Source organism: Gekko japonicus, unplaced genomic scaffold, assembly GCF_001447785.1.
Source record: "Gekko japonicus isolate JY-2015 unplaced genomic scaffold, Gekko_japonicus_V1.1 scaffold1805, whole genome shotgun sequence".
Taxonomy (NCBI): domain Eukaryota; kingdom Metazoa; phylum Chordata; class Lepidosauria; order Squamata; family Gekkonidae; genus Gekko; species Gekko japonicus.
The window spans coordinates 24714-45318 of NW_015162535.1; positions in this window are offsets into that span (position 1 = coordinate 24714).

A 20605-nucleotide genomic window follows, 5' to 3' on the forward strand; every position below is an offset into this window, starting at 1 on the left:
TGTGACCCTGTATTCAGACCCATCAAACAACTAATCAGGCCTGTCTCTGCTTAGCTTCCAAGATCAAGGCTAGCCTGGGCTATCCAGATCCCTCTTTTCTACTCAACAAAAAGAAATATTTTCCTGTTCAATCTTACATCCTGTGTCTGCCAGATCTGTATAACTATAAAAACAGCCTATTCACTTTCTGCCTATTAAGACACAGCTCCATTTACCATTGTACTCCATTTTCTAAGCTGCTCAGGTAACTACTTTCCTTAATGTGTCAGAGAGCCTTTGTGTAACCTCAAGTCACTTCAAGGGCAAAACGGTTCATATGTTCCTTTGTTGATGAGACAGGCTCCAGACATTAATTGACGTGAGTGTTCCATTTTAATTTATTTTCAGAGGCTTTATAATTTCAAACACAATTGTCTTCGGTTGAGTTGATAAAGATACACATACATGCGGCACCAGTTCCTAACAGGGGATGAGAATTTGGCAGACGAAGCTTCTTATTTCAAAGAATTAGGTTTTATTTTTAGTCATATCCTTTTTCTTTCAAAGTCATACCAGTGTTGAAAACAAGCTGGAACAAGCTTCAATCATTGCATAAAATGAATCTAAAGAGTTAGAGAGTTCTATTGGGGGGGGGATTAACTATGTGACTTTTGTATAGCTAATACCTAAACAACCCTAATTCCACACCATCAAGGGATGGCACTGACTTAGATGGTCCACGCAATTTACTTCCAGAAACATCATAATTCAAGAGGGTCAGCCTGGTATAGTGGTTAAGTGGGGCAGACTTTAATCTGGAGAACCGGATTTGATACCCACTCCTTCACATGAAGCCTGCTTAGTGACCTTGGGCCAGTCACCATTCTCTCAGAACTCTCTCAGCCCCGGCTACCTCACAAGCAATGTTTCCTCTAAGCTGTGGAGTCCTGTGAGCAGAAATTCTACTTTGTGAGCTACTGGCATTATAGTTGTGAGCAGGTAGTTTTGCTGCTGCATAAAATTAGTTTGCTCTGGACCCATCTTTTCTGAGCTAAGACAAAAATGTGTGAGCTGGAGGCTAAAAACCTGTGAGCTAGCTCATACTAACTCAGCTTAGAGGGAACATTGCTCACAAGGCGCCTGTTGTGTGGAGAAGAAAAGAAGGCGATTGTAAGCCATTTTAAGACCCCTGAAAGTATAGAAACTAACTCTTCTCCATAATTTAAAATGACTGTAGACAATTCTAAATGAAAATCAGACCTAAAAACTCCCAAATAAAAGAGTGAGTGAGAATGAAATCTACCTGTAAAACAGAACCATTCACCTACACCCACTTATGAAAATGATGTCATGTATCTGTCCTTTTTGAATATACAGAGCACCTTACAATTCACTGTAAATATGTTCTTGTTACTTATATGTGAGATGCAAATGCCAGTTTCTACTGTTACTATTTATCAATAAGCACCAAGAAAGTGTGCAATGTAAGCTGTATGTTAATTGCTGGTGGGATTTAAAGCAAGGACTTTCTGGTATTAAAAGTAGTGTGGTGGCTAAAATGTGAGTGGGGACATCCCAGGTTTAAGTCTGACTGCCACCAACTCACTCAATGGTCTTCAGCAAGACACGTTCTCTTATCCTTGGTCTCCTTCCCCATCTGCAACATAGGATTTGCACTGGCCATTTACAGACTTAAAGATAACAGAGATATGACACCCTTTGAACACATGTAATGTAAGGATGCATTCTGCTCCTCTTCTTCAACATCACACCACTGATGTCTCCTCAACTGAGATGCCCGTTCTCAAGAGATACCTTGGCTTGTTGGATGTACCAGAAAAGAACCTTGTATCCAGCTACTAGACCTTCACCGTTACACTCCAGCTGTATGTGCACTTATTACCATAACCACCCATCATCTGTACAGGTGTCAACTTTCACGGACAATATTTTAAACCATGAAGCTACCTTATAGTGAGTCATATCCATGGTCTATCAAGATAAGTTATAGTTGCCAGGCTCGTGCCTGGGACTGGGACTGGGACTGGGGCATGCAGAAAAGGACAACAGTGACACATCAGATGGGACCCAGAAGTAACATCACCAAAACTCTATGATTTCATCTGGTGGTCTATCAAGATAAGTTATAGTTGCCACGCTCATGCCTGGGACTGGGACTGGGGCATGCAGAAAAGGACAACAGTGACACATCAGATGGGACCCAGAAGTAACATCACCAAAACTCTATGATTTCATCTGGTCTCAATGGTAAGAATCAAAGCAATCGGGAAAATTCCTAGAGCATTACTGGCATTACTTCTGGGTTCCTGCTGGAAGTGATGTTGATGTGTTGCTGATGACATTCCCCTCACTGCCCAATTAACCACTGATAGAGGCAGGGGCAGCTAAAACTGGCAGCACCCCAAACAGGTCCCGGACGGTTGGGGGCTCTTAAACTCTTTGACACCCCCCAGGTCTCTGGGTGACACTCACCTGCAGGGGCGATGGTCTTCAGGGGTGATGGCAGCGCCCTCCTCTCCCTCCCAGTCTCCAGGCCTCACCAGGAGGTTGGCATCACCTGGGGGCGTGGGCACCACAAGCTGGCCTCGCCTAGGGTGCAGAAACACCTCGGGCTGGTCCTGGCCAGGCTGGCATCAACCAGGGCCAGGGCCTTTTCAGTAGTGGCTCCGCACTGGTGGACTGAGCTCCCGGGAGACCTCAGGGCCCTGTGGGACCTTTTACAGTTCCACAGAGCCTGCAAGACAGAGCTCTTCCGCCAGGCTTTTAGTTAAGGAGCCACACCCAACACACTAAGGCCCTGTGCCCAGTACCACTACCAACAGCCTGAGCTTTGTCAACATTAACATCAATTACTGACTGCATTTACTAGCTTTTATTTATATTGTTGTTTTAGCTACTAGCTTAGAAACACAACATAAGGTGCTAGTGAACAATTTAAGAGGTGATAACGAAAGCAGGGTAGCATCAACATACTAGTAAATGCAGAACTATTGACGTGGCTGTCATGCCCCCAGGTGGGGTGGGGCATCGTCTGCACCTTGCTCCTGTTGACGACTGCTGTTCTGAGCAGTGGTCATGGTGCGAGAAATTGTGATGGTAGCTGTGGCATCATGCCACTTCCAGTGGGGGAAAAAAAGAAAGTGGACAAAGGGTAGCTCTAGAATCATAGTATTTCCAGTGATTCCTAGAGCTCCCCTTTGTCACTTCTGGGGTATCTCTAGGAAGCACTAGAAACTCTATGGTTTTACCACAGGGTTTCTGGAAATTCTTAGAGCTGCCTAGGTCACTTCCTCTTTTCTTTTTTACAGGAAATGACATGATGCCCTAGCCAGCATTGCACTGCCCCATATCCCTGCCCAGAACCCTCCCACCACTTGGTAGGCATTGTCTGGCAACTCTATGAATGGAATTTTAATTATTACTCTCAGTGATGCCCGAATTATATAAGACACTGGCAGATCAATTAATGGATATGACCCATAATTTAAAGGTTAGTTGCAACAGTGGATGCCCTCTATTTGGATTGGAGATGACGGGGAGGGGGGGATTTTGTCTTGGGAAATTCCTGGAGATTTGGGGATGGTGTCAGAGGAGAGAGGAGTTTGAGGAGTGGAAGAAGTTCAGTGGGAATGTGATTCTCCATTCTAGATCTTCTGTTTCCTTCAGGGGAGCTGATCTCTGTAACCTGGAGATCAGTTGTCGTTCTGGGACAGCCCTAGGCCCAACTAGGAAATTGGAAACTCTATGGGATGGACACAGTGGGTTCCCAGCAGTTCAAAACTGATTCTCCTAGGACTGGTATCAGCCCTAGAATGGAAAAAATGGTACCCATGGGGTCAGTTTTCATCCATGGAACTGTGCAGGAAGCAGAAATGTCACAAATTTTGTACTGCTTAAACCCCCATATTTATATCAGAACTGTCCACAGCTGCAGCTTTTATTATTTTTATTTTAAATTACCTCCCATTTATTGATCTCTCCCTGTCTTTCTTTATGGTTCTAAGAAAACCTTCATAAGTTGTCAAAGAATCCAGGATTCCCTGGGAAATAATTTCAAAATCACTAATGTTTCTCACTATTGTGAGAAGTATCATTCCTGTATCAGTTTGCCTGTGACTGTTGTTGGGTGGCTTGAAAAGAATGCTCAATTTGCTGCAGCACAAGTCTGTCCCTTCCCCCCTTCCCAAGCCTCATCTTAGGCTGCTCTTTAAGGTGTTATTAATGTCATGCAATTTCACATTTTATTATAGAGGGGAAGCCCCAGATTCTCTTTGGTGCCATTTGTGAAACATCGCCCTATGTTGAGCCATAAATTCAGAGCCATACTGCCTTTTACAACCCAGGAGCATTTCTTTGCAAATAGGTGCACCTTTGAGGCACCTATTTCAGCCACTTTGAACTACCTTTTGTCATACCTGTAATATTAGAAGCCCAGTTTTGTAGGAGACAATGACACATGGGATATATGGTGTAAATGAGGTATGTGTTCATATCTCCCATGTGGGATCATAGGACTGGTGCTTCTCTCAATTCCCCGTAGATTTATAGAAAAAGTTGCACCAAAAGGCCCCTCTCAAGAGTTACAGTTTATGGACCCTCCTATTAATACTTGATCCCTTAGTCCTAGCAACTCTAAATGCCCCAAATAAGGGTCCCTAACATGGTACTTGTGGGCACCAGTGATCTTTCTGGAACGCATCAGGTGGTTTTAAAAAGTGAGTGGGACCAGGGCTTGTGACTGACCTCTGGAGATCTGATTGGTTGTGCAGATTAAAATAATGTTGTTTTGGCTGCAGTTGCCACCACAGTGTTGGCTTTACTCTCTGTCACCCCTTGTTCCCACTAGATGTTTAAAAATTACTTCTCTTGTACCCTGCTCTTGGGAGTCCTTGCGATAAAATGAAATAGACAAAACAAGACAGGTATGTTATGTCTTTGGAGGCATGAGAGTAAATAAGGAGATGCAGCCCAATGTTATGAAGTTCTGCTGGAAGTAAGTCCCACCTAGTTCAGCAGCATTCACTCACAAGTGTGTAGAGGTTTATAGACACCAAGTTATTATCTTATTTTGCTGGGGTTTTTTTCAGAAAACACACACACCTTTCATACATCTGCTTGATTCTGGCTCATGAAATTTTTGTCACATTACAAAAAAAATACAGCTTTAAATTGCTTGAAGCAATGGGGGACAAGCCCATTTTTCAGAAAACACACACACCTTTCATATATCTGCTTGATTCTGGCTCATGAATTTTTTGTCACATTACACAAAAAAATTCAGCTTTAAATTGCTTGAAGCCATGGGGGACAAGCCTATGGAGAATACACACAGATAAAAAGAATTTGACAAAATGTACTCCAAGGGATTCAGAACAGAGAGAACAGCTAGATTTCAGTCCAAGAGCATCTTAAACACCAGCAAGATTTTCAGGGTATAAACTTTCCAGAGTCAAAGCTCCTTAATCAGTTATCAGTTAGAAGGGAGATCTCTAGAGTCCTGACACCCCAGTCAGGAAAGAGGGAATGAATGGTGCAGCGAAAGGACAGTTTATTGAAAATGTAGATATTTAATATCAATGTTCTATTAGATCTTAAGGGTTGGGCACTTTTGCCCTTCCGTTTTTACAGTAGAGAGGAAACAATATCTGGGCTCTTCTTCCCTAGAGATGGCCTATCCCACACTAGAAAACAGCAGATGTGGTATTTCTGAATGGAAGTGAAAACTGTTTAACATTTGAAGGTGCATAATGGGGGTCTTTATCACACTGCATGGGAAATTCCAGGGTCCCTCTGGAGAAAGAACGCTTTTGCATGTCAAAGCTGCAGCCAGGATCCAGTTCTCCTGTGATTCATGCGGAACAATGGAAGTACAAAGGTCTGGTCACGTTCAGCTTCCCCAAAGGCAGGACTTGCCCTTTTCTGCTTTCGATGTCAGGCTCCAATATAGTGATGAGAAATAAAAGAGGGGGAAAGGACAGTTCTGTGGCTGAGCTTTCACTAAAGGCCTAACTAAACAAAAAAGACTGAAAAATCTGTAGTTGGAATGCCCCAGTTGCTTGGATTCTGCCAATAGATTCAGCTGGATTTTTCCACTGGCAAAAGAGACACAGTGGCCCCCTTTTGAACCCCCACAACACACAAAATCTTTACCAGATATCGTGGGGCCCATTTTTTTAAAAAAACAAACCCGCAGGATAGGGGTTGTAGTTGAGGGAAATCAATTATTTATTTATTTATTTAGATTTCTATCCCGCCTTGCCTGACAAGCAGGCTCAAGGCGGCGTACAATAATAATTTACGATAAAAACAGATAAAATTCAACAATAAAATATAAAGTGCAAATTACATACAAACAATAAAGTGCAGATAGCAATTGTTGTAGTTTACCCCATTTGACTATCCCAAAGAAAGTGCCAGTAACAGATGTTCAGTAGCTCGTTCAGTGGCGGCTCCAAAACAAAGGCCTGGTGGAAGAGCTCTGTTTTACAGGCCCTGTGGAACTGTAAGAGGTCCCACAGGGCCCTGATGTCCTCCGGGAGCTCATTCCACCAGTGTGGAGCCACCACTGAGAAGGCCCTGGATCTGGTAATAGCCAATCTGGCATCCTTGGGGACAGGGACAGTCAGGCGATTTAAAGTCCCCAACCTCAGTGCTCTCTGGGTATATATGGGGAAAGGCGGTCCCTCGGGTAGGCAGGCCCCCAGCCATATAGGGCTTTAAAGGTCAAAACCAGCACCTTGAAGCGAATCCGGTATGCTATTGGCAGCCAGTGCAGCTCCCTCAGCACAGGCCGGATGTGCTCTCGAATAGAGAGGCCCATCAACAGCCTGGCTGCTGCATTCTGCACCAGCTACAGCTTCCGGATTTGGGACAAGGGCAGCCCCATGTAGAGAGCGTGGCAGTAGTCCAATCTCGAGGTGACCATCGCATGGATCACTGTTGCCAAGTCATTGCGTTCGAGGAAGGGAACCAACTGCCTAATCAGCCATAGATGGTAAAAGGCTGCCTTGGCAGTGGCTGCTACATGGGCCTCCATTGTTAAGGAGCACTCCTAGACTCCTGACCCTCGGCACTGGCACAAATGGCGCCCCATCGAAGGTTGGTAGTGGATTCAATTTCAATTGGCTCAGCCTAAGCCAGCTTACCATGTCCTGAAGCGCCCATTCCAGTTCACCTGGGGTAGAGTCGGACTGACTGCCCAGCAACAGATATAGCTGGGTGTCATCGGCATATTGATGTCACCCAAGCCTGTGCCTCTGGGCTATCTGGTCAAGGGGGTGCATGTAGATATTAAATAACATCTGGGATAACACCACCCTTGAGGGACCCCGCAAACTAGCGGGTGCCTTTGGGATGTCTGCTCCCCAACTGCCACCCTCTGTCCCCAACCTTGGAGAAAGGAGACGAGCCATTGTAAGGCAACCGGTGTCAGCGCGGCAGTGGAGCGGCACCGGGGGGCCACCCGTGTCGAATGCTGCCGACAGGTCCAACAACACCAGTGCTGCCGTACCGCCTCGATCCAGATGTCTCCAGAGGTCATCTGTGAGAGCGACCAGTGCCGTCTCCGTCTCATGGCCTGGCCGGAAGCTGGACTGGAATGGATCTACCATGGAAGTGTCATCCATAAAGCTCTGAAACTGAATTGCCACCACTCTCTCCAGTAATTTGCCCAAATAGGGCAAATTGGAAACTGGCCAATAGTTGGCCAATTCAGCTGGGTCCAAGGATGGTTTTTTTCCGGGAGAGGGCGGACCATCGCTTCGTTGAGTGCCCCTGGAAACAGCCCCTCAGTGAAGGACTTGTTGATAATATCCTTAAGGGCACCTCGCTGCCCCTCACGGCCAGCTTTTATAAGCCATTGGACGTACCATTGAGAGCAATCTGTTGACTTCCTCAAGGCTGAGTGGACTGAAATAATCCAGAATGGAACTAGAAGACGTGCATGGGGCCTCAAGTTCGCTCACTGTCTCAACTGTGGCGGGGAGATCGCGACGGAGCAGCAAGACTTTATCTGCAAAATAGCTCGCAAAAGCCTCACAGGCAATGTCCAATTCCCTAGCATTTGGCCTGCCCTGGGGCAGCTCTGTTAATGACCGAATAGTTCTAAACAATTGTGCTGGGCATGAGCTAGCAGATGCAACCGTGGCTGCGTAGAACTCTCTCTTTGTGGCTTTGACTGCCATCTCACAGGATCTCATAAATGTCCTATAGGATGCTCTTGTTGCTTCATTGTGAACACATTGCCACTGTCTGTTTAGTCGTTTGAGCTCTCGTTTCATCAGCCGCAGCTCCTCGTTAAACCAAGGAGCCCGCTTAGAGCGAGGGCGCAGAGGGTGTCGGGGGGGTGATCTTGTTGATGGCAGTCGAGAGTCGGCCGTGCCAGTCCTCGACTAGCTCATCTAACGAGCCACCAAGGGGCATAGGATCCTGTAGAGCCATCTGAAGCCACTGAGGGTCCATTTGGCTCCACGGGCGAGCCAAAATATGCTCGCCACCCAAACAGGGTTGGGGTGCCACATTCACACAGGCCTTCAGGGAATGGTGGTCTGACAATGGAACTGCCATAGCAGTAATCCAGTCCACTGTAACCCCCGCCGCGAAGATCAAATCAAGCGTGTGACCGGCTCTGTGGGTGGGAGCTGTTACATATTGGGAGAGTCCCAGTGCCGCCATGGACGACACCAGGTCCATTGCCATTGGAGAGGCCGCATCGTTGGCATGGACATTGAAGTCACCCAAGACTATCAGTTGAGGGTACTCCAATGCCCAGCCAGACACGGCCTCCACAAGAGATGACAGGCCATCGGCCGGTGTGTTGAGCGGTCAGTACACTAACCAGATAGCCAAACTCTCCTCCACATCCCACACAAAGCCAGCACACTCTATGCCTGTGAGCCTCAACGGCAGGAGTGCCCTGAAGGAGTAAGCCTCCCGTATGAACAGAGCCACTCCTCCCCAGGTGGAGCCAATTGGGAGAGCACTATGGTCTCCCCCTATTGGAGCCAGGTCTCTGTCATGCAAGCCAGGTCAAGTGAAATGTAGTGGAAAACCTGGCAAAATCCAACCCAGTAAAGGTAATAGTTGCAAATGGTTGGACTCTCCTTGCTGTATACATTTTTATTAGAACTGGAAAATGGGGATGGGGGGACCTAGCAAAAAGGTTGACTGTCTTTATTCCCTTCCAGGCAAATAGCAGCCAAAGCTTTGATAAGTGAATGATAGCATTAATTCCCCCTTTCACCACGTTGTGACCCTGATCCAAATGGGGGCACCACACAGCTGCAATTTGCCTTTAAATAAATTGCTGATTTACCAAATTCTTGTTTCATTAGGCCATGTAGTCTTAATTATGTGCCAGGACTCCCCCCAGAATTTTTCAGTTCGGGTCAATTAGACCCCTGGATTTTTGGGATTCCTGAAAAATCCCAGATCCCAATACCAGTACAATATTCAGATCTGGGATTTTCCAGAAATCCCAATTTTGGGGGTCTAATAGACCCAAGAAGAAAAAATTGCACACTCAAAGCTTTGCTGGTGGGGAGCACTTCACTCCCCGCCAGCACAGCTGATCCTCGGGCTAGCTTCTGCAGCCCTATTTGAACAGGGCCGCACAAGAAGCCAGTCCAAATCTGTGCCAGTGGGGAGCCAGCCCTGTTTAGCTTCTGAGATCTGACAAGACTGGCCTAGCCTGAACCATCCAGGTTAGGGCTCCCTAGGATACCATAAATATGAATGGATGGAGCTGGCCAATCTCCCTGTCTCCCTCCTTTCTTCTTCTACTTTTTAGCTGACCCTCAACTGCTCTCAAATATCTGCAGGCAATGAACATGTTCAGTCCTCATCAGACCATTCCAGTTTTTCTTTTCCTTCATTTAAATATAGAAGCTAGTTGGGTTTTTTTTGCAGACGTAGAGAATCACCTTCACGTGTAGAAATCCCAGCCTTGCCTGCACGTGCGTCCCTTTTACAGTCACCATCAATCCTAAAGGAAAGCTTCTTCTGAAGCCTATCAGGGGCTTCCTCATGAAGAATAATATCAAACAAGGTTTCTTGGAAGAAAGATGCCTCACCAGTATTGATCTTCTTGTACCATACGGAGTGTTGAGTGCATTGTAGACACATGGGTACACTCTTAATTGATGCCGGGTTACCTCAAGGCCCAGTATGCCAATCTAGACCCTCTACATGTGTTGAGAGGACCCCAGAATTCCCTTTGCACCCATTGGTTCCACAGAGATTATTCAGGGGCTCTTTAGCTAACAACCAAGATGAACAGACGTGCTGAAATGAGAGCTTACTTTGTTGCACTGTTTATGGCAAGGCTTTGCCACAATCATTGTGTTAGTGTTCATGTATCAAGGGACTTTAAGCTGTTTTTGTGTTAGTGTTCATGTATCAAGGGACTTTTAGCTGTTTGTTTTTTTTTTGCATATCTTTCAGACTGCGTGCATTCACAGGAACAGGTAAGCACACACTTGACAGTCACTCAAATTAAATAGCCACAGTTCAAGTATCCAACTTTCCCCCCTTTTTAAAATGGCTGTTTTCTACATTATGGGACACATTAGCTATATTCTCCAAGTTAGACCAGAAAAAAACACATTGAAGACAAAAAAGGAGGGATTTTTTTTAGCCTCACTCGAACAAGCGGCCTTAGGAGTGGATGTACTGCAATGTTAATGAGCACATTCTCCCAGCTTCTGCCAGACGCTGAATGGCTTCGCTTGCTTTTATTAAGCCGTTTGGAAGATGTCTTAGTTGCAGTTCCACAAAAGCAACTGTCGACGCTTTTTCTCCTTCAAAATAATTTCTCATTGAGAAAGCCTATGCTGGTATTTGGAGTAAGCCTGGCTCTCCGGCATTCCAGCTTCTATCAGTATCATATAATAGAGCAGCTCAGCTCATTTTTGTGGTGTGATTACAAAACCCATCACAGTGAATTATGCAGCCAGCTAAATGGGTTTCCACCTTCCACAAAGCCAGCGTATTATCATGCACAAATAGTGTACAAATGGAGAAATAATACCAGTCTCGCTTATCTGAACTGGACTATGGGAAGACTCTTTCCTTCGTTCCATCTACACCAGGCTAATGTCACCTGGCACATTATGAAAGCAGAGTTGGAACACGGTGAAAGCTCTCCCCCCCCTCCTTCCTACAAAGCTTCAATTTTTTCTAGGGCATTTTGCCATTACTGAAGGCTCTTCTAAATGGAAAATTAATACATTGGGGAGAAGTTCTGTCCCGCTTTTTCCACCCGGCTGGTATAATACCTATGAGTGCATATAGCTTTAGTGGCTGGCTAACATATCTCACTATCAGTTTCAGTTAATAGATTTTAAACTTGGTACAGATTATTCATGTTCTTTTTTTGTTTTTGTTTTTTGCTTTGCTTTTCTACCCTACCTACTAAACCAAGGAGTTATGAAGGCAACGATTTTAAGTTCAGAAGGCCGACAGGCAGTTTTTTTTTTTTTTTTTTTTTAAACCCAGTTATGGCCTAACAAGTCAAAAAGACAAAGCCTAATTATAATCCATCCCAAGACAATGAACACTGTGGAGCTGGTGAAAGAAAAAAAGACTTCCTTCCCTGTCACTTTGAAGGGAGCCTCTACAATTCCTGCACAGCCCACTAATGACCATCTAATCCCACATTGTTCAAAATAGGTGGGACAGCTCACACCAAATGCCTGCACCTGGGAAGGGCAGCTGATGCAAATACCCCCTTCTAAATTCACCCTCTGAACTCCACACTGCATGAACCCCTCTCCCAACGGAAGTGTTGTGTTTATTTTGAAAATGTGATAGGTATCATGACTAGTAGTGTGTCAAAAAACTACTGTTAATATTCCTATTTGGCATGACCTCATCACTTTCCACCTTATGATATTATATCATCAGGGCCTGCCCAAAGAGTTTTATCATTTGGAATAATGGGACCTGTCAGGTCCACCCCTCCCAGTGTACTCATACCACCTCGCCTTGATATTTATTTTTACAGGCCTGCCAAGACTGAAATGAGAATGTTAAAATGGACCTATCTGCTCATCCTTGTACTATATTTATCCCTTTTTATTTCCTTCATGGTGGTTGTACAATTTTATATTTTTATATAATATTCACAGTGGAATACAAGTAGTCCACACAGAAAAACAAATAGAAGGGAACGGGTCCTTTTTTTCTTCTAGAAAGGTGTTTTTATGGAAGCAGGCTAGGGTGTGGTTCAGGCATGAACTTTCAGGGCAATCCTAAGCAGAGTTTCACACTTCTAAAACTCCCATTTACTTGCTCTCAGACCCAATTTTCTGCCCCCAAAGAACTGAGAAGACAAAATGATCTCCACATAGTTACGCTCTAGGAATTTCCCCTGATCTCTCTGATAAGAACCATACAGACTAGAGGAGGCAGCCTAGGAGGTCACCTGAAGGTGTCATTACATCATCTCTGAACTCTGCCTCCTCAGGTACCTCCCCTCAAACCTCTCAACATTTGCTGAGGTAGTGTTTGGCACCTTAAAGCCCAATGACTTCAGACTGCTCAACCCAATGGTCCTTAATGTAAAGTTGAATGTTGGAAAAATATTAGATTGGTCCTGCACACTCATTCCACTAATGCAGCACTTTTCTCCAATGCAAGGAGCTTTCTTCCAAGGGCAGTGGAAACATAAAAACAGTTGTCTACTCTGCCACTATATACAATCCACTGTAGCGTGAAGTTTACTGGATTCCTTGGGCCAGTCACTCTTTCAGCCTAACTTTTTTTCTCACATGGTTATTTTGAGAGGGGAATGGAAGATGGGGGACTCACCCGTGCTTAGCTCCTTGGAGTAAGGGTGAGATAAAACACATACAGAGATTTAGAATACGGTGGAGTGTCAGGGATGCCTGATATGATTTTGTATTCCCGGGCAGTATATATACCAATAGATTATGAAAGAAAGAAAGAAAGAAAGAAAGAAAGAAAGAAAGAAAGAAAGAAAGAAAGAAAGAAAGAAAGAAAGAGAGAGAGAAAGAGAGAGAGAGAGAGAGAGAGAGAGAGAAAGAAAGAAAGAAAGAAAGAAAGAAAGAAAGTCATTGGGTTGGATATTCTCATACTCTCACAGACTATGCTTTTATTCCCAGAAGGAGTCTTACACTCATGAAATAATTCCTTCTATAACAGGGGGACACCTTTGGATCCATCTGTTGGCGTGAGCGACTCAGCATGCCTGGACATTGGGGGGTGCTACATCACTCTAAGGGTGCATAAGTGTTCTCTTTGAATAGGATGTCTCTCTTTGTTTAAACTGGGAGCTGCCTTTTAACCCTCCTCTCTCTCTCTTTGTCCTCTCACTCTCACTCACATGGCCTTCCATGAAGACGCATGTATCTGCAGGTCTCTCCTGTACATACAATGCCCTCATGCTCCCACACACATGATGCTGGACGAGCTGGCCATTTGTGATATGGAAAGCACTCTGTAGATTAATTGGATAAATGCAAGCTTACCTATTTTGCAATATATTTCTTGGGAGATTTATTTACTGCACTCAGTATCATGCTTCTGTGACTGGACAAACTGCTATATTAACCAAATACCTCAATACCATCCTAGTACTTTTATTGAAACCCTTTGCTCTTTCCTTGGAATTCATCAGATGTTTTATGTTATACAAAATACAGCAACAATTTAGGATATATAGAAGGCCCTCAAGAAATTTTACGAGTCTCGTTGAAACTCTTTTGGCTTCTCCATATGTTTTGCCTAAGGAAGAACCATCAAATTAATTTCAGTGACAACACTTGTTAGAGTATTTCCCCCTACATTTATTGCATGTCTGATCAGAACTTATTAGTAGAATAACTCATCCTCATTCTGATTTAATTTGGATTTTTTTTAACCCTCCCACTTTATGCTTTCCAGTTCCGGAGGAGACAGCTTATAAATACATTCTAAAAACCCTAAATGTATATAACAGCAGCACTAGCTCAAATCCTCCCCCCCCACCAATGTATATAACAGCAGCACTAGCTCAAACCCTTCCCCCCGACCCAGAATGTTTTCAGATTCCAACCAGTCTGTCATTAAACATTGCTTGCTAGGAGGAAACAGAAAGAACTGCACTTTCTATGATGAACAGACTTCTCTATTGTACTACTTTCCCCCCTACCCACAAACGCGCCACACTTTTCCCACCTCTTGCTCATTCACATTAGTGTTTAAAAGCTGTATAAATGCCCAATTTAAAGCAACACCTGCTGATATGGGTTATCAGTATCTTTTTGACTGACATGAGTGAGATTTCTGTCATGCTCTCCTACAGGGCAGGCAATGGAATTTTGTATGTGTGTGTGTGTGTGGGGGGGAAATCTTATTACCGGGTGCGCTACTGTGGTCTCTGATGGCACTTTCAATCAAAAAAGCAATCAGAAGGTCATGTGTTTGTGAGTTTCTTGACAAAGGAACCTGTTAGACACAACAAGGGTGGAATAGAAGATGCATTGGAGCTATTTGGCTGAAATTCCTGGGTGGCTATGAACAAAAATCTGATCCACTCACATTTTTGTACCAGAACAGTCTAAAAAGTTAGACAGTGCTATATTTGGGGAATGTTTTCATCTCTAGAGGGAAAACAGCTCTATGGAGGAAAGAAGCTAAAGCTGCCTAACACTGTTGTTACACTGCTACTGTAAATAATCTGCAACTGGATTGTGCTGGGTGCTCAAGACAATCCAGTTGTGAATCATTAGGTTGGACCCAACCAGCTTTTCCACTGGGGGAAAAAAAAAGAAGAAGCAGCAAGGGGCTACGCTGCAGATCACCATTCCTCCATGGACAAAAGTCATGGGAAAATGGCTCCCTATTAAGCAACCAGCTTTTCCACTGGGGGAAAAAAAGAAGCAGCAGCAAGGGGCTACGCTGCAGATCATCATTCCTCCATGGACAAAAGTAATGGGAAAATGGGTCCCTATTACGGAGCGATATTAGGAGAAATGTTTGGTGGGAAGGCAGCATTGCATTGCCTGATCTCAACAGATCACGGAAGCTAAGCAGGGTTGGTACTTGGAAAGGAGACCACCAAGGACAACTCTACTAGGGTTGTCAGCCTCCAGGTGGTGGCTGGAGATCTCCCACTATTACAACTGACCTCCAGGTGAGAGATCACCTAGAGAAAATGATTGCTTTTGAATGTGGCCTGTATGTCCTGGTACCCCATTGAAGTCCCTCCCCTCCCCAAACCCTGCCCTCCTCAGGCTCCACCCACAAAATCCCCAGGTATTTTCTGACCCAGTGTCGGCAACTCTAAACTCTACAGGGGAAGGCAATGGCAAACCACCTCAGCTTCTTACTTGCCTTGAAAGCGCCTCCCTTGGGTCGCCATAAATTGGTTGTGATTCGAACGCCCTTACATACATATTAGGTGAGCTTAAGGGAAAGAAAAAAAAAGAAAGAGCAGGCTGGATCCAACACATTGTTATAGCACAGTGATATTTCAGTAACTAATGATGTACAGGTACACCCTAAGGCACAATTCCATCATGAAAATGGTTCCAGTCAAGCTTTGTTGACAAACTGTTCAGTCCTCTGCTTGCTGGTGGTAGAAAATGCCATCAAGTCACAGCTGACTTATGGTGGCTCCTAGGGTTTTCAAGGCAAGGGACAAGCAAAGGTGGTTCCTGCTTCTGCATAGCAAACCCTGGCCTTCCTTAGTGGTCTTCCTTCCATGTACTAACAAGGGCTGACCCTGGTTAGCTTCTGAGATCTGATGAGATTTGTCTAGCCTGGGCCATCCAGGTCAGAGCTCTGTTCACTTATTCCAGTCGAATACTCACTGAAATTAATAGGCATAGTGACTCTGCATAGAATTGCACTGTCTGCTTGGCAGGGGACAAGGCTTGTGCAATTGACTATTAACCCTTAATTATACTTGCCTTGTACATATCAGTCTACTTTATGCAGAAGCAAATAGCGGCTTCATCTAATTTAGTGGTCTTGACTCTGGCAGTGGCTTTCTACAATCCCAAGCAAAGAAGGACTTTTCCGACCCCTGCTAGCTGAGATGCTGCAACTGGGGATAGTAGGGACTGACCCATAATCATCCTCTACTTCTGAGCCCACAATGTCTTGCATTGAACACAGTGTATGCATAGGGTATGCATAAAGAAGACTGAGTCCAATATGCATTTCCCATTTTGCAGGCAATTATCAGAGCTGGTCTAAGCAGGTCAGCTCAGAATTCTCCTCAGGTCTATTCAGTTGGGCTTCCTGCCAGGAACACATTCTTAGGATTGCACTGTATATTTTGGAAGACTGAATGTTTGATGGTTTGCATCTACCAAGTCCTCCATGGTCAATTCACAGTAAATGAACTTAGTCTCTTCTGTGATACGCCAAGACCAAGGGCTAAAGAGCTACAAGGTCATTGGGTTGTATGCTACCAGCATTTCTGCTTCATATTGCCACATTTCCTAATACAGCTTCCATCCAATGTGTTTCTTGTCCAGGCATATTCCACAATTCACAGTATAACCATTCTGGAGGTCAAATAAGGCCTCTTCTTCCTGTTTTGCCAGCTGAAAAGCTGGTAGAAGCCTGTCCATTGTGTTTTCACTGGCTTATCATGCCCTTGGTAAATCTAGTTTGGGGTGATTTTTTTTAAAAGGTCACAGGCTAGATCCACTGTTTCCACTCTCTAGGTTCTTCCTCCCTTGGGGAAAGGGTTTCTGACTCAGAGGAATGTGCCTCACTTTGTGGGAGTAATTCAATTTCACCCTATATCCATTATTGAAACAATGAGTTTGCTATGTTTTCTACATGGCTTTTGATTTAAGGCATGTCAAGAGTCCAGGACACTCAAGAGAAGGCAGCTTAAAACTGAAATAAATGTGGGCTTTTCATTTTCAACTGGTGATTTGGAGCCGGTGAGCCTTTGCAAAAACGTGGTTGACTATTCATGAAATTTGCAATGATATGTATTTTCTTTCCCCCAGCTTCATTGTCAACGGTTAGAGAATGTGGCTTTCCTTTCTTTCAATCAAATCCCTATTCTGTTTGTTATTAGCAACACAGGACTGAATAAAGTTATTCAAAGACAGAGCATGTGAATAGAGTCTCATTTCAATAAACACGAGACTTCATTAATTTCATTAAAACCTCTACAGTTGTGCAGAAGGGGTGTTACACATTTGAGTTCTCTGCAGAATGCACTCATTAAAAAAGACATCTGCAAACGTCAATGCCATTTTTAAGAATACCTTTGTTCCTGTTTGTTCCTTTATGGGAACTGAACCAAAGGTGCCCTTCTAATCATACCGTCTATGAGACAAAGACAGAGGTAATGATGGACCCAAGGTCATCAACTACTCCTTGGGGATTTGAGCTACTGTCTCCATTGTCCAGCTTGGTGTAATGGTTAGACTGCCAGACTAGGAATTGGGAGATCCGGGTTCAAATCCTCAATCTGCTGCAGAGGCGTCTTGGCTGACCTGAGTCTAGTCACACACTGTCAACCTTGAAAGATTGGTGGGAAGATCAGATGGAGGAGAGGAGAACAATGTAACCTGTTTTGGGTCCCCATTAGGGAGGAAAAAAACTGACATCAAGTCACAGCTGACTTGTAGTGACCCTGTCGGGTTTTCAAAACAGCAGATGTTCAGAGGTGGTTTGCCATTGTCTGACGCAGAGGCCTGGTAGTCCTTGGAGGTCTCCCAGGGCTGATCCCGCTTAGCTTCCAAGCTCTGATGAGATTGGGCTAGCCTCTGCTATCCAGGTCAGGGCAGTACATAAATGAAGTAAATAGACAAATGGCCCAAACCCAATGGTCAGTCCATTTGGCCACACTGGCTCTCCTACCTTGATGTTTTAGTTTTCCGTTAGCAAAATAGACACACAAAAAAGAGCTACCTAACAAAGTTGATGTGGGGAACTTTCCCCAACCCCCCCTCCCCAGAAACCTACTATTTTTCTCAGAAATCCTGAAGATCCCCCCTGATCCTCATGAACAGTACACCACAGGAAAGCAGGTTGCAGCAAGGACAGGAAAATCACATCCCCTGCCAATGCAAGTCAACAGTGGGGAAGATGAGTAGACAATTTCTCTTGGTTATTGATTCAGGTGGGTAGCCATGTTGGTCTGAAGCAGCTGAACAACGTTTGAGTCCGGCGGCACCTTTAAGACCACTAGAAAAGCTTATACCTTGAATGAAACTTTGTTGGGGTGATTTCGCACTAGAGTTGCCTCGCGGCACAGCCACCGTTTGCCCCGACACAAACATGTTAATTTCACGCCCGAGGCTGCGGGGCTGCATTTTGACTCGCGGCTTCACCCGATTTCCTCTGCAGTCAAATGCAGCCCCGCAGCCTCAGGTGTGAAATTAACATGTTTGTGTTGGGGCAAACGGGGCTGCGCCGCGAGGCAGCTCTAGTGCGAAATCGCCCTTGGTCTTCAAGGTGCCACTGGACTCAAACTTTGTTCTCTTGATTATTGTTCCTCATGGCATGGTGCATTTTGTTCATGGTTCTCAGAAAGGATTTTCAGGACAAGCAGAAGGCAACTGGGGGGGGGGATGATCCACTGAGCCAATTCTATCTGCAATCCCCCCCCCCACTGAATCTAATCACATTGGGGTTATTTTTTGTGCAGTGTGAATGTCTGCAGATGCACATCTGTGCTCCTTCGCACGGATATGAAACACCACACGAAAAGAATCTGCATCCAATACACTATTGGCAGTGGGAAGTGCCATCAAGTCACAGCCGACTTATGGGGACTTCGTAGGGTTTTCAATGAGATGTCCAGAGGTGGTTTGCCATTGCCTGCCTCTGCGTAGTGACCCTGGACATCCTTGGTGGGCTCCCATTCAAGGGCTAACCAGGGCTGACCCTCCTTAGCTTCCAAGATCTGATGAGACTGGGGCTAGCCTGAGCCATCCAGCTCAGGGAAATCCACTATTACACCAAGATTTTTATCCCAGTGCTTTCTCAATGAGCCCCTGCACAGGTAACATAGACAGGAAATAAGAAGCAAAGGAACTGATTGCCGTGGCAAACAGCACCTGATGGAATTAATTTTAGGAATCCTCCTAGTTAAGCAGAATTCAAAAGGAGTAGGATACAATCCCAAGCAATCCTGTGGAATGGAGGAGTGTGTGTGTACATGCGCACACGTGTGCATCTTTGCTTTTTGTTTGGTGCTGACTTCACCTCTTGGGTTTAAGCAGGGATTTAGCGTGATGGCTAACAGCCAAGGAATCCATCGGTTCATACAAAGGCTTGGGAGAAGCAGTGGCTGTCTGTGCATTCAGAGATTCAGGAGCGGCAATGCGTCTCTGCCAGGTGCAGTGGAAATGGAAAGAAGCTGTGATCACAAAGAAGGTATTTATAAAAATATATTTCCACAAAGTAGGAAACAATACAGGATTTTTTTTTCCGTTCTTCCTGAATACAATACATGGAGTAAATAAAACAAGAGCATGAAAACAAAACAAACAATGGGGCAGGGAGTAAAAATGATTTTCATGTAATACTCAGGTTTGCTTTTTTTTTTTTTTTACTATACAATTGCTACTTCTAAATGGTAAGTTACAAATCGAAGATGCCGACAGCTTCTAAGTGCTGCTCTTTTTGTAAGGGAGACCCCTGGGCATAACCATGACGATTCTAAAAAAGAAAGGCTAAAAACATAAGCAAGAAAATTATGTACACACCGCTTTTTTCTTTTAATACAGTGAACTAGAAGCAGGTTTGATTTGAAGGTGAAATGGACAGCATTTTCAAAATTTAGAGTTTTCTTTTTAAATATTCACATGAACCAAGTTGTTTCTAGCTGATTGTGCTTGTATCGGAACACCAGATACTAGGTTGATGAACATAGTATAAAACGGTCCAGGATTGTTCCTGTTTTCCTCTGGGAACACTTTCACCCTGCTAGTGTTCCGATATAACCTCTATGCTAATGGACAGCTTGTTGCTCAAGTCTTGTTTCCAAACTGTACAGTTTATTAAACATTCATTATATATAGAAAACAAATTAATGGATATCATTTAGACTTCTTCCCCCCGCCGTAAGCTCTTCTTTATAACCAATCTTAATAAATAAAAGCAGTTAATGGACATCAATAAAATATTTATTTCAAGGATTAAACAAATAAATTTTGTTCTTTAGCAATAAAATCAGCTTTTGTATGTTATATGCAAGTCCATCCCATTTCAGATTTTTTTCCCCTTTATTGAAGACGAAGTAGGTGATAGGAGAGATTCTTCTAGAAAACAATCCATTTTTTTTGTTAAAAGGAGGGAACTTTCAATGCTCTTCCCCACTTCTGAACTTTGACACAACTGTAGATTTTGAATCCCATCACTGGAATGGATTAAGAACATGTGAATATTTTAAGGCTTGACACAATATTTAAAGATGATATTCAGTCTGCAGTTTTGTGGCCAACAATTACTTTATGTACAAATTATGGTCACTGCACAGTTGAGGCCAAGAGGGACTTTACCAATGCTCTCTCTCTCTCTTTTTTTAATTCAGCATTGCACAGAAGACCAGATATTGCTTTAACTTTTTTTTAAGAGGGATCTTCATTGGCAACATAGAAACAAACCATGAGCTCTTCAAAGTCCT